Source organism: Globicephala melas, chromosome 2 (genome assembly GCF_963455315.2).
Source record: "Globicephala melas chromosome 2, mGloMel1.2, whole genome shotgun sequence".
In the NCBI taxonomy this organism is placed as follows: Eukaryota; Metazoa; Chordata; class Mammalia; order Artiodactyla; family Delphinidae; genus Globicephala; species Globicephala melas.
In genome coordinates, this window is record NC_083315.2 from 38,668,994 (window position 1) to 38,680,521 (window position 11,528).

Sequence of the window (11,528 nt, forward strand, 5' to 3'; positions counted from 1 at the left end):
CCCATCTCAGGCTCGTTCCAGAGCAGGAGCCCTGGGAGCAGTAAGCTCATCAATAGTGGATGGAAATGCCTGCAGTATTGGCAGATTATTGGTCTCCCCTTTAAAAGTTGCAGTATAATAGTTTGAGTTCATAAGAGTATGATGGGATTCTATGGATTCATTTGGTTCCCAGTTGTTTCTGTAGCTCCCAGTACACTCCCATCGGCAGGAGCTAATTATCAAACAATGAAGCTTATACCCAAATAACCAATATACCCAAAGGAGGCTTGGCCTCAAAGGTGACAAATTAACATTTTTTTTAAGGTGAGAGATTTGCATTTTAGGAAAGTTCTAAGTCAAGCCAGTGATGAGAGTGATTAAGTGATTAAAGTTGGGTAATTCTAGCCTCAGCCAATAAGAATAAGTGATGATTGTAGTAGTGAGTGTAGATTTTATGTATGGCATACAAACCAACTGAAGGCAGGTCCCGAAACTTCATCGCACTGTGGCTGCGTCAATAAAATAAGAATTTAACTTTTTTTCTTTTCTTTTTTATTAAGAATATTATTTTTTAAGATGACTGCTTTGAAGCAGGTAACACTCATTTGGATGGAAAAGTATGTTTGCTAAAGAAGTACGTTTCTTTTAATCACACCTCATATACAACCTTCTCTGAACATCATCCTCATAGCCATTTTGTGTCTATAGGCGAGAATGAAAAGTTTTGATTACATATCTGTCCCCAACGAAGACACGTGGCCCCATCTTCTCCCATGTCCATAGAGAACATCTCTGTGCACTTCCGTTCTCCCATCCCCACTTCTCACTAGTCTCTCACACGCATCCTTACACATCATGTCACACGCCTGTGAACATTCACATCACACAGCTTTGAGCATGCACAGCACACATCCACCTCCTTGAACATTCACAGCATACACACACACCCCCCAAGAGCTTTAAATATTTTCATCACATATACACATACCTTTGAATGTTCACATCACGCACAAACACTTGGATGCTTGCTCCCATCACACTCTTATACACACCCCTGAAATCCATCTGATACATATGTACCCTTGAACAGTCACACTGAAACACACACTGCACATTCTGCAAGCACACGCCTTTGAAACTGATAGCAGAATACACATGCAAATTCTTGCACGTTCACATCACACACAGACGCTTGAAGATTCACCTCACGTGCTGTTCGCTGTGCAGGCCATTTGCCTGTTGCTCTCAGATTTATCCCCTGCCCTTCCCCTGCTCTGCAGTGTGTGTGTGTGTGTGTGTGTGTGTGTGTCTGTGTGTTGAGGGGGGTGCTGACCCCTGAAAATTACATTTTCCAAGCTTTCTTGCCACTGGATTCCAGTTGGGTTTGGCCAGTAAGAGTTACCAGTGAGAGGTGGGAGGGTGAAGGGAGAAGCCAGGTATTTCTCCTCCTTCTTTGCTTGGGTGGCCTTCCCAGCGTCCCTCTGTGGTCCCGTCTCCCGCTAGCAGACTTATTCATGATTCCAGTTCCTGCAAGATGGCAAGGGTCCAGGCAGCACCACCTCTTTGCTCTGTCCCTCCAGCTCTAGGGGTGGTGGTGGCTTCTACTCTTGCTAATCTCTGCGTTGCTTCATCATCCTCTGTTTTTGTTTTCCATACTTTCCAACACTTCTGTAACTGGTTTTCTGTATTAAATTCCCTCTTCTGAACTACCTGGAATGGGTGACTTTTCCCTAACTGGACCCTGACTTATGCTTCTCTAACACCCACCCTTTAAAATATTCTCATCCCTGACCGACACTTTCCTCCAACTGTGCTCACGTCTTTGTTGGATGGAATCCTGGTACAGAGTAGGTGTTCAGTATTTGTTGGAAGCATGAGTACAGTGCCTCCTTCCCTGTTCCAGGATTTTTCTGGGACAGAGCTTGCTGGACCCCGGGATTAGATGGCTCAGGGGCACATCCTCTCTAGATGGACCACAAATGATGACAGTGAACGCAGCCTCATGAGGGTCCAGGCCATCTCAGACGGAGCCCATTTGGAGAACGAAGGGTAAATGGCCTTCAGCTGAGTCGTGGGAGCTTTCGTGGAGCCTCATGATTTTGCATCACGAGGCCAGACATGGTTTCAGAAGCAAGGGGACTCTCAGTGCCGGAGATAAATAGGGAAGAATGGGAGTGTCTGTCCCTCACGACTTGGGTGCACCTGTTGTCTGAGCAATGCCCCCAAATCTAAATTCCTAGTTGTGAAACTGACTTGGGCAAGTTGTTCCTTATCTCAGTTCTTGCTTATAGAATCATGAGGGACCATGACCCATCACTTATTCATGTTTATAAAATGTCTAAGGAACTATTTGGTCTTGAACAAGTAATATGCCCCATGTGGGCCTCGGTTTTCTCATCTGCAGCCTTAGGAAGTTGGCTTCGCAATGCTGGTGGGCGTTGCCTTGGGTTGGTGATTGGTGGTCAGGGTGGGTCCCAAGCAGTACATAAATCGTCCACAGGGAGGCGCCACACACAAAGACACACACAGCCCCAGACACCCCAGGCCAAAAGCTGTGCAGCCCACGGAGTCAGAAAGCCCACGTTCCTCTTCCCCGGAGCCTGCCTGCATGCCAGTGCCTCTGAGTGGCCCTCTGCCTGTTACAAACTGAGTTAAAGGATTGGAGATGACTGCAAATATGGAAGGATAGGGTGAGGCAGAAGTCACCAAGTCATTAACACATTAGAATTACTATAGCTCATAGGATTAAACAGAAGCATGAAGAGGGTGTGGGCACTCAGGACAGGTAAAATTTGAAAGGGAAGACAGAGCCAGGAGAGAAAAAGTATTAACACCAACATCCAAGCGTTTTCACACATATTTGATTCAGTTTAATGTAGCTTTACTTCGAGCTGACTGATACGCTATATTCTCCCTGTAGTCCAGTGTCCTAAATTTATGTGATTTTTATAGTGTGCTCGAGGAAAGCAGCACACTATAGGTAGGTAGGTGTCCCTAATTGACAGGTGCAGGGAACCAGGAGCTGGGGAAGTGGAGTGGCATGGCCCTTGCCACACACCTAGTAAGCGGCAGAGCTGGGACTTAGATCAGGGTCCCCATGAGCCATGAAGGATACCCCTGGGTACTGGAAACAGTCAGTAGGGTGGGCACCCACCTCAGGGTGGTTTGGGTGATTCTGTCAGCTGTGACAGGGAGACAGTGCTGACCAGGTCACACATGGCAGCAGGTGAAGTGGGTGAGCCCCTCAAATCACCTGTGCTTCTACTTCCTCTCTTTACGTTTGGGGTAACAAGGCCTAGAGATGGAGGGTCTCTTATCTCAGACCTTATACGGAGCCAGAGGCAAAGGCAGGAGACCCAGGGAGTCCTGACTCCCACCCCCAGGCTTTTTCCCAGATGCCCTATGCAGGCTGCCTGGCTCCAGTGTGAGAGCTGGTGCCTTCTGGAAGCCTCGGGAACTCTGCTCCAGCTCACAAACACCAGGCTCTGAGGAGCCAGCACGGCCCTGGGGAGAGCCTCTCCTCGGGCCCCTGGCAAGGCTCCTTGGCCCGTATAACCCCCACCCAGTAGAGCAGGGATTACTCAGCATACCAGGGTCTGTGGAGGCAGGGAGAGCTGGGCTCTTCGCACAACTTTCCCTGGGATTACAGGATAATGCATGTGAAGGAACATTCACTCATCCAAGTTATGGGTTATGTGGAAATCAAATTGTAGTAATCTCCCCTGCTATCTGGTCTTGGCACTGCTAGCCAGGACCTCCCAGAGGTCTTCTCAGACCCCTGAGCAAGGCTGGGGCCAGGGCTGGATGTGCTTGTTGTGCCTGGGGCCAGGCCAGGATTTTCCAAGGGTCCTGGAAGGGTTTCTATCCCCAGTACCAGAGAGAGGAAGGCAGGGCAGGGCAGCTGTAGCTCAAGCAGGGATGTGGAAACCCATTCATTACCAATGCTACTACATATGGACGGTCCACCTGCTCTTGTAATGAAAACTCAAACTTGCATTTTAGAAGGTCTCATTAGGCACATTTCTGGGGTTGGGATGGTGGGAGGAGAATTTTTCTCAAGATTAGATGCAAAGATCTCCCATCCTCCATAAGAAGTCTAGCCTGAGAGGTAGAGTGTGCTTTTGAAGCCCAGGCCTTTCCTGCCTTCAAGGAATGGGAAGTCAGGTTTTCTGTAGCTAGTAATTTGGGCTCTGCTTTCATGGCTGACAGAAAGCCCATAGCCCACTGAAACGTTTGAGGGAGGAAAACAAGAGGCAGGGCAGTGTCATGTAGGGGAGAAGCATGTGGACTCTGGCTCCAGACGGCCAAGTTTGAACTCAGCTCTGCCCCCTGGTAGCTGTGTGATCTTGGGCAAGTCATTTGACCTCTCTGTGCCTCATCTGCAAAATGGGGATACACATGGAACATACCTTGTGGGGTAGCTGTGAGGATCAAATGAGTGTGTATATTAAAGCACTTACAAGATTGCCTGGCACCAGGGTCCCGAGTCCAGAGACTGTCCTGTGTGTGGGGTTGTGGCTGATATTTAGTCGGTGCCAGCAGTGTGCTGGTGAACAGGTTCTTGGAGGTGGTGGGCAGTGGGGAGAGAGTGCTGTTTTGTAGCATTTGCCAATTTCCACGGTGTTAACACTCCCACCACGGCGGGTTTTGAGCCACTACTGTGGTGCCACTAAATAAGGGTAGGGAAGAGGTGCTCATAGTTGGCTCTCAGGAGTTGGTGTGATCTGGTTTCAGCACAGTTCTGGTCCAGTACTACTGGTGTGATAAGGCTGCTTAATAAATATTAAAATTTTTCGTACTGGTTGGTAAATAGCCACTGCCTCAAGAGTTCTCCTACTGCTCCATTGACCCTGGCCTCCCCTCATGATCCTCCCAGAGCTCCCACTGGTCCATTAACTAAAAGAGTTATGAGGACCCTGCTCCTGTGATTTGGCCAGTATCAGTTCTGATGTGCCAGACCAGTAGATAAATTATTTGGGTATCACAAGTCTATAGACTAGAAGTGTCAGGCCAGTAAGCTGAGTGACCATGGCTTGTGGACATGATGCCTGGCCCACCACTGTTGGCTACTTGGGAGGCCCCATCCCCAGAGTGTTCCCCAGCACAGCCATAAGACAAAGATGGAGCCCTGCATCTATCTGGAGGTTGAACAGGGGCAATAGTGTACATCTCTGTTAATGTAGAGTTTGCACATGATTTGCTTTAGTGATTTAAAAAATGTAATCAATATGACCTGCTTTGCCAGCTTGGAATGCAAATACCAGCACATTTCTTTTATTCCTTCAGTTGATTGCTTGAACAATCTTTATTATTCGGAAGATCATGGTCTCTCTTTTGAGGCTTCCTGCCCCTTGAATCGTTGGCTAAGTATGAAGGAGAAGACCTACTTCCAAATACCAGGCAGAAAGACAACTAGAGTCTAACTAGTCCACTCCCTGGCTGTCTTGGTGGGTGGCTGCTGTGGTGCCTTCACTCAGGACTCCCAGCTTGACCCATGTGCCAAGGTGGTTGGATCAGGTTGGAGCCAGGCAGGTAGCAGAAATGAGTGTGATGAGTTGTAGGTGAAAATAGAGAGTGGTGGCATCTGTGGTGAAGTGGCACGTGCATTCCCCCAGCCAAATGTGGCCAAATGTGGGCCCTGAATTGCCAAATTTTCTCATTTTTTTCCAAAGAAAGAGGATATATGTGGAGTTGTATTTTTGAGGCATAATTTAAATACAATAAAATATATAAATCCTAATGATTTTTACATATGTATACACTTTACATATGTAACCACCATCCATATAAAGATATGGAACATTTCCATCTCTCAGAAAGTTCTGTTGTGCTTCTTTTTAAGTCAATAGCTACCCCTCCCTCCCCAAAGGTAACCACTGACCTCTATATCCATAAGTGAGCTATGTCTGATCTTGAACTTCTTATGATTAACACCTTACAGTATGTATTCTTTTGAGTCTGGCTTCTTTTGTTCAGTACAGTACTCTTGAGATTTTCCATTTGGCATGTTATCAGTAGTTCATTCCTTTTTATTGCTGAGTACTACCAAATACCACAATTTATTTACCCATGCTCCCTTTGAGGGATATTTGGATTGTTTTTACTTCTTGGCCATTGTGAGTACAGGTGTTATGAGCCTTCATGTGTAAGTCTTTTTTCCTGGACATATGTACTCATTTATCTTGGGGATATATATAGCATATATACTATATACACACATTGGAGTAGTATTGCTGGGCCATGGTATAAGTCTTTGAAACTTTATTAGGCATGGACAGTTTTCCATAGAGGTTATGTCAGTTTACATTCTCACCAGCAATGTGTGAGAGCTCTAGTGGCTCTATATCCTCACCAGCACTTTCAACCATTCTAGTGGGCGTGTAGTGGTATCTCATTGTTGTTTCAATTTGTATATCCCAATGAATAATGATACTGAGCACCTTTACATATATCTATTGCCCATTCAGTATTTTCTTTTGTGGTGTTCCTTTTCAATTCCTTGCCCTCTTTTAAAAATTGGGGTGCCTTATTTATGTAATACATATGATATATATATATATAATATATATATATACACATATATATATTCTCTATTCTTTATGTAGTCTGAACACAAGTCCTTTGTCAGATATGTGTGCTGTGAATATTTTCTCCCAGTCTGTGGCTTGCCTTTTCACTTTCTTGGTGGTGCTGTTATTTTTTTCCTTAAATGTTTGGTAGAATCCATCAGTGAAGCCATCTGGGTCTGAAGTTTAATTTATATAAGGTTTTTAACTACAGATTAAATTAACAAAAATAGGATTTCCTTTTTCTTGTTTCAGTTTCAGTGGTGTTTTCAAGGGATATTTTTCATTTCCTCTAAGTTGTTTATTAACATAAAGTGCTTCATAATATCCCCATTGTCTTTTTAATGTCTATATGATGTATAATAACATCCTCCTTCTTATTCTTAATATTAGTATTATGTCTAATCTCCTTTTGTCTTGGCTATTCTTACTAGACATTAGCCAATTTTATTAATCTTAAATAACACAATTTTCGCTTTTTGGATTTCTCTATTACTTTTATCTATTTCATTGATTTTTTGCTCTTATATTTTAATTTTCTTTCTTCTACTTTGGGTTAAAGTTTTTCCTCTTTTCTTAGCTTCTTGAGGTAGAATCTTTGGCCATTGATTTTATACCTTTATTCTTTTCTAATAGATACCCTCTATAAATTTATAATTTATAAATTTCCCTGTAAGCATTGCTTTAGCTGCATCCCACAGATTTTAGTATGCTCTTTGTTCACTTCAAAATATTTTCTCATTTCCCTGGGATTTCTTCCTTGATGCTTGGAGTTATGTTGTTTTTTTTTTTTTTTTTTTTTTTTAAGGGTGCTACTTAATTCCTACATATTTAGAGACTTTTAGGTTTTGTTTTGTTGATGATTTCTATTTTAATCCATTGTGGTCAGAGAACATACTCTATATGATTTTAACCCTTTTAGATTTATCAAGACTTGCTTTATGTCTCAGCATATAGATTATTTTGGTGACTGTTCCAAGTAGATTTAACAAAAGTTATATTCTGCAGTTGTTGAATATTGTTTTCTATGAATATTAATTAAATCTAGGTAGTTGATAATGTTGTTCAGATCTTCTATATACCTCTTGGTTTTTTGACTAATTGTTCTATTAATTAAAAATATTAATCTATGATTGTAGATTTGTTTATTTCTCCCGTTATTTATTTATTTATTTATTTATTTGTGGTACGTGGGCCTCTTACTGTTGTGGCCTCTCCCATTGCGCAGCACAGGCTCCGGACGCGCAGGCTCAGTGGCCATGGCTCACGGGCCTAGCTGCTCTGTGGCATGTGGGATCTTCCCAGACCGGGGCCTGAACCCATGTCCCCTGCATTGGCAGGCGGACTCTCAACCACTGCGCCACCAGGGAAGCCCTTTAGTTATGTTTTTGCTTCATGTATTTTGAAGCTCTATTGTTAGGTGTATATGCATTTATGATTGTTGGGTCTTCCTGATGAATTGACTCATCGTTATAACATGTTCCCTTTATTTCTAGTAATATTCCTTGTCTAGAAGTCTATTTGTCTGATACTAATATAGCTACACCAGCTTACTTCTTTTTTTTTACATCAGCTTTCTTCTGATTAACATTTATATGGTGTATCTCTTTTCACCCTTTACTTTCAAACCATATCTTTATATTTAAAGTGTCTCTTGAAAATAGCATAATTTGAGCTCAGTTCTTTATCCAGACAATCTTTTATTTTTAAAAAATTGAAGTGTCTGATGTATTTACATTTAGTATAATTATGGCTGGCTTTAAGTTTGCCCTTTTACTTTGTGTCCAATCTCAATCCCTTTCTTATATATTTGTTTCTTATTTTCAGCCTTCTTTTGAATTAATCAAGTATTTTAAACCTTTTTATTCCTCTGTTGGCTTTTAAACTGTACTTTCTTATATTATTTTAAATGTCTATTACAGAAATTATAATATGTATGCTTAACATTTTCACATTTAACAAATTGTGTAATTAGTATTAGTCCATTTAATAATGTAAGAATCTTGGAAAGTATGATTCCTTTTACTTCCTCTCCCACCATTTGTGTTATTTTTTCAGATATTTTACATACACCAATATTTACCCTTTCCCTTTACTCTTCATTCCTTCCTGAAGATCTGGATCTCCATCTGTTCCTCAGCCAGAAGAGCTTCTTATAGTGTTTCTTTTGGTGCAGTCTACTAGTGCTGAATATTCTCTTCTTTCATTTCTCTGAAAATGTCTTTTTTTTTAGGCCACACTGTGTGGCACACAGGATCTTAGTTCCCTGAGCAGGTATCAAACCTGTGCCCCCTGCAGTGGAAGTGCAGAGTCTTAACCACTGGACCACCAGGGAAGTCCCAGAAAATGTCTTTAGTTTGCTTTCATTTTTGAATAATGTTTTCACAGCATATAGAATTGTAGGTTGTCTGTTTTTTCTTGCAGCACCTAAACAATGTCATTCTATTGTTTGCTGTAAACAGTGTTTATATTACTGAGAAGTTTTCTGTAAATCATATGGTTATTACTCTAAATTTAATGTCTCTCCTTTCTTTGGCTGCTTAATTTTCTCTTCATCTTTGGTTATCAGTGTTTTGACTATTATGTTATCAGATGTGATGCTCTTTGTATTTATCCAACTTGAAATTTGCTAAACTTGAGTCTGTGGATTGATATGTTTCATAAACTTTTGAAAATCCTGGTCATCTTCTCTTCAAATATTTCTTTTGCCTTAATTTTCTCTTTCCTCCTCTTGGACTCCAGCTGTATTTGTATACACTGTTTGATTTTTTTCCCACAGCACTCTGATGCTACATTTTTTTTAAGTTCTTTTTTTTTTTTAATTCTCCAAGGACCAATTTATTCAAACTTTAGTTCTTTTTTTCTCTTCGTGCTTCAGTTTTGTTATTTTCTTGTTGATCTTTTTTTTTGTTTTGTTTTGTTTTTTTCATTTACTGGTCCTTTCTTCTGCTTTATTCAGTCCATTATTGAGTTACTTCTTTAATTCAGATTTTTTTAGGTCTGAAATTTCCATTTGATTCTTCTTTAGAGTTTCTGTCTCTGATTAAATTTTGCATCATTTTACCCATCATGTTTATACTTTCTACTTATTTCTTAAAATATTTATAATTGTCATTTCAAAGTTCTTGTCTGTTAATTCATTATCTAGGTCATCTGTAGGTCTGCTTCTATTGACCATTTTTTTCTTGATTAGAGTTATCATCCTTCTTTGCATTTATTGTCATTTTGGATCAAAAGCTAGATGTTTTGTAGAAGAGAACAGTAGAAACTGAAGTAGGTAATATTTATCCCCAGAAAGGTGATGTCCTTTTCTCTCTCAGCATTAAAATAGTGGTTTCATCATCATTGGTTTCAAATGCCTTGAGGTTGGGATCAGGCCTCTTCTCTGCGATCTAAATATTAAATGATTTTAATCTCTCTCTCTGATTTCCTTTCCTGCTGTCATATTTTCATTCTATGGGAGACTTCTTGCTCTCTTTCCAGCCCAAGTCCACATGCTGCTGCATAGTTGATAAACATCCTATGGGGGAGGATTGGCAGGTAGTGACTGCCATCTCTACCTGAGGACTCAATCAGAACCCAATTCATTATGCCAGCCCTTATGGTCATTATGAGTTAATCTGGTTTCCTTTTAATTCAGCAAAATACCCCTGTCTATTACGAGTTTGCTTCTCTGCCTGCCCATGTTCCCAAGAATTAAAACAGCCACTGGTCTCTATTCATTTATGAAAGGCTTGTCTCTGTCTAGAATTTAGTTCATTTAGATCTCTCTCCATCCTTAACTCTTTGCTGGGTTTACAAAATATGATTTTATGGTTTATCTGATGTTTTCTCATTGTTATGGTAAGAGTGACTGTCTTTTATGACCTGCTCTATTAATTGGAAACCCAGATGATTGTTCTTTTAGTGTGAAATCATCTCATTTTCAGGGTAGCAAAAAATTCCAATATTTAAAAAATGTTATGTAGGATGAAGGAAATGCTTTTGTGAGCTAGATTGCTTTAGGCCATAGGCCATATGTTCGCATCTCCTGATCTAAAATAATTCACCCTCCAAAATTTACAAGCAGCTCATGCAGCTCAATATCAAAAAAACAAACAACCCAATCCAAAAATGGGCACAGAAGACCTAAATAGACATTTCTCCAAAGAAGATATACAGATTGCCAACAAACACATGAAAGAATGCTCAACATCATTAATCATTAGAGAAATGCAAATCAAAACTACAATGAGGTATCATCTCACACCAGTCAGAATGGCCATCATCAAAAAATCTAGAAACAATAAATGCTGGAGAGGGTGTGGAGAAAAGGGAACACTTGCACTGCTGGTGGGAATGTGAATTGGTACAGCCACTATGGAGAACAGTATGGAGGTTCCTTAAAAAACTACAAATAGAACTACCATATGACCCAGCAATCCCACTACTGGGCATATACCCTGAGAAAACCATAATTCAAAAACAGTCATGTACCAAAATGTTCATTGCAGTTCTATTAACAATACCCAGGACATGGAAGCAACCTAAGTGTCCATCGACAGTTGAATGGATAAAGAAGATGTGGCACATATATACAATGGAATATTACTCAGCCATTAAAAAGAAACGAAATTGAGTTATTTGTAGTGAGGTGGATGGACCTAGAGTCTGTCATACAGAGTGAAGTAAGTCAGAAAGAGAAAAACAAATACTGTATGCTAACACATATGTACGGAATCTAAAAAAAAAAAAAAAAGGTCATGAAGAACCTAGGGTCAAGATGGGAATAAAGACACAGACCTACTAGAGAATGGACTTGAGGATATGGGGAGGGTGAAGGGTAAGCTGGGACAAAGTGAGAGAGTGGCATGGACATATATACACTACCAGACGTAAAGTAGATAGCTAGTGGGAAGTAGCCACATAGCACAGGGAGATCAGCTCGGTGCTTTGTGACCACCTAGAGGGGCGGGATACGGAGGGTGGGAGGGAGGGAGACGC